Source organism: Propithecus coquereli, unplaced genomic scaffold (genome assembly GCF_000956105.1).
Source record: "Propithecus coquereli isolate 6110/MARCELLA unplaced genomic scaffold, Pcoq_1.0 Scaffold22254, whole genome shotgun sequence".
Taxonomy (NCBI): domain Eukaryota; kingdom Metazoa; phylum Chordata; class Mammalia; order Primates; family Indriidae; genus Propithecus; species Propithecus coquereli.
In genome coordinates, this window is record NW_012147473.1 from 1 (window position 1) to 3683 (window position 3683).

Genomic DNA, 3683 nt, shown 5'->3' on the forward strand with positions numbered 1-3683 from the left:
AGCATGAGTGTGATGCCAGCTTCTAGAGGGAGGACGGTGTACAGACTCAAGGAACACTCTCATGGAGAAGCTCTGGCCAAACCTGGCACATACAGCACGATGGCTGTCACCGCAACCAGGGCAGCCAACATGGGCATCCAGGGCCAGGGTTTCTGTGTGGAAAGAAACCAAGAGTCAATATCACATTCTCCCCTCTCTTTTCATACCTACTAACCCCCCTGGTTCCAGGGAGTCCTGAATACTTAACAGAATATTGGAAAAATCTTATTTTTGTTTCATAAGAATAAAGTTTAAAGAGAAAAGAAAAAAAAAAAGTGAGGGAGTATAGGTATGAGGAGAGCCATAAAAGCAGGACCACCATTTGGAAGCCTAATACAGACCAGGAAAGTCCTGGGCAATTTTCAGCTTTGTTACAGTTGAACCAAGTGGTGACTTCTACGAAATCCTCTGGGCTCCACCTGCTTAATTTACTCTCGTATCCATATATTGCAATATAACTGATGTATGTAGAAGCCTATAGTATGTTTCTGCCTAACATGTTTACTTCTTAAAGAAAACCAGACTCGGACATGTTGGGATATTTTATACCAGGGGCTGGTGGCTAAGGTGATAGAAAGAAAATGGTCTAGGCTTTGATCCTCTAATTTGAAAGCATAGAAGACAAAATCAGACGGGGGTCAAGATGCGGAAGTAACATTAGGGATCCTGCCCGTCTGAAAGCCACGTGATCATCTCATACGTTCTCCTAACACGCATGCCGATTAGAGGCAAGCGTGGATGGTCTATTCCCTGTTGACTTTCAGAGGGCTTTATAATATAAACTGACTTTAGTTGACACTTTTATTTTTACTTGTATTCTGAGAGTCTTACTGAGAAAGTTCGTTTTTAAAGAAATATGCTGTTGTTGCAGATCAGGGCTCAGAAAGATATGGGATAGGTTTGTACTCCCACAAGTGCATACTGGGGTTGAGGCTGCCAGCCAATGGTTCATTATGCTAATCTCATTCTTTTTCATCTTCATAGCCACAGTATAAACAGGCATAGGGTTAAAACAAACTCTACATTATGGAAGGGAGAGGGTAGGGAGGAGAGGGAAAAAAGCTGGTTGAAAACTTCAGAGAGGCAAACTCTTCATTTCTCATTGAAATCTGATTAAACACACAATTAGGAAGAGGGGTACTAATGTAGAAATTCATAGTTTATTCCGGTTTGCTAGAGATAAAGACTCAGTTAAAGGAAGCATATTAACAACTGGTTAGGTTGGAATTAATTCATGGTTAGCATTACTACAAAGGAAACAAGACAAAATGTTATGTGATTAGTTGACTATTCAGTTCATTGGTATGACACAAATACATGGCATACTAAATGAAGGGTTTGCTTCAGGTAACAAAATACCTGTGTGTTTTTGCCATGCACTATATTACAAATATGGCACAAACAGGTGACGGGGACAAACAGACAAGGACTCAACAGTAGTGCTTGTACCTTTCTCTACCACAATGGACCGAAACACCAAAACAGGAAAGCCAGGAATAGGCCGATGAATACGGCTGGGACGGGTTGTAATATGGAAGGCTAAAGAAGGGAAGGGATATTAAAATCATTTTATGCTATGAAAATAATCAGATAAGATGATTTAGACCCCAGGGGGGTGGGAGGGAAGGAAGGAAGACTAAAGTAATAGAAGTATACCACTCAGGTTCTGCACTGATTCAAATATTTTAAAGACATCTAGCACAATCCAGAATGATGGACTGTGGTAGGTAAGCTGGCAAACTATCAGTTTAAAAGGAACAGCTGGATGCAACGGGCAATGTGGGTGTCCCTAAGACCCTAATGAAATGTGGCACATTAAGACAGAGCAATGACAACACTTCACCAACAGATGCTTTATAGTACGTTATTTTTTTCCACACCTGGAATCCATTATTTGACAATGTAATTCCTTGGCAATGGCTAAGGTTTATTTTATCCTTCCAACAAAACCTTTTTATTCCCCTCCAACCAAAACTCTTTTGCTTATGAGATGGTATTGCTTAAAAATAAATGCCCTGTGATAATGTGTGCTTCCTAAATCAGGCAACAGATCTGACACAATGTATGATAAAGATTTGGCATATAAAGACAGGCAACTGAGTCTCAGGGCTTTCATTTATGTTATTAGAATATAATTAATTTTTAAAATTGGAAGGGAATTACTATAATGAGTTATTACAGAGTAAAATTTTGGTACCATAAGTACAACACCACAAAAAAAGGAAATTCACCCCTTAAGGTGAATTGTAACTATAAATAATAACAGCAAGGTTACTTTTGAAAATGTTCTAAATAGTACAGGGGGATCCATTCTGATTATGCTAGATGTCTTCAATGGGTTAATTTAGCAGGAAGTGGACTGAAATTCCGTAATCAGAGGGATATGAATTAACCCAAAAGAGAGAAGTAACCAAACCATTATGATCTGATTTTAGAAGAGTTCTGTAATCGACATTTTCAAAAATAAATGCATTCCATTTTTGCTTAGCATAAAGCCTCCACACTCAATTCATCCACTTCTAAAAGGCTTCTACTTAAAGCAGTAAGTAAGCCTTTAGTGTCAAAAACTAACTTTCTTTAGCAAAGGACAGTTGGACACAACTCATGAGCATTCTGTGAGCAACTGAGTAACTGGATGGCCATGCAACGTGACTCTTGTACTTGTGCTGCCAGTTAAGCAGAGTGCTTTCCTCCATGGGAAGCATGTGGCTCACGCATACTGCAGTGTCCAAGCCATGACAGGGGTTTGAAATAAGTCAGAGCACAATCAACCACACTAAACATCCATCTGTTAAGGCCCACAAAGGTAATGATCACCAAAACGTACAACACAACATTTATTTAGTATAACGTTTTTTTAAAGACCATCTGCCTTTCTAGCAAATGGAAAACAAATAAATTTTACTAAACTCAATTTATACCAAAATGTTCCACTCTCTCTCCCTTCTCCCCCTTTCTATTTTTTTCTCTGTCTCTCTCTCACACACACACACTCAAAAAGCCCTACAGAAACTCACCAAATATTTTCTAATATTTACAGGATGTCAAAGAGACACTAAGCTTTTCAGAAATGTGCCTTAGTGAGAATATTATTAGTATAAAATGAAAACCATAATTAAGTCTCCATTTCTTCGATACAGCCAAACGCTAAAGATCAACATGTACTACTCTCTTTTAAATGCGTCCCTGGTGGTATAGTGCTTCCTTTCTCAGCAGGAGGGAAATATGAGCCAGATGATGACTTAGTGACAGAGCTTTAGATTCATCTGGGAAAAGCTGACAGTTGTTAGGTAAGCTGTTTTATTGCAAACAAGGCTCTTTCTTCAGGCAGTCCTCAGGCTCTTCTAGGAGCACAGGTTAAAGGGGCAAATTATTAATATTACTCAAAAACTTGACTGTACAATGATTCCATCACAGAATTTCATAATGAAAAGCTTACTTCATGTGTACCATTAGCCTCCCAAATCAGTAATAAAGTCCTCTGAAAATCAATTTCAAATCTCTCACCTGCCTCTCAATCAAAGCTAAGCCAAGTTTGCAAAGACTTACATTATTTCCTTTCTCTCGGAGCAGCTTCAGGTTGTCTTTACATTGTTTGAGCTCATCTGTGATTGACTGCTTTTCCTGCTCAGTCATTTCAAACT

General features: G+C 38.9%; 1 long non-coding RNA gene across 1 annotated transcript; it reads right to left on the bottom strand.

Moving 5' to 3' along the window:
* Positions 1-15: 15 nt before the first annotated feature.
* Positions 16-3672, bottom strand: LOC105810875. Its single transcript, XR_001137519.1, has 3 exons — positions 3589-3672; positions 1489-1578; positions 16-152 (listed from the first exon to the last, which is right to left on the bottom strand). It is a non-coding gene; the product is annotated as an uncharacterized LOC105810875 (long non-coding RNA).
* Positions 3673-3683: the final 11 nt, after the last annotated feature.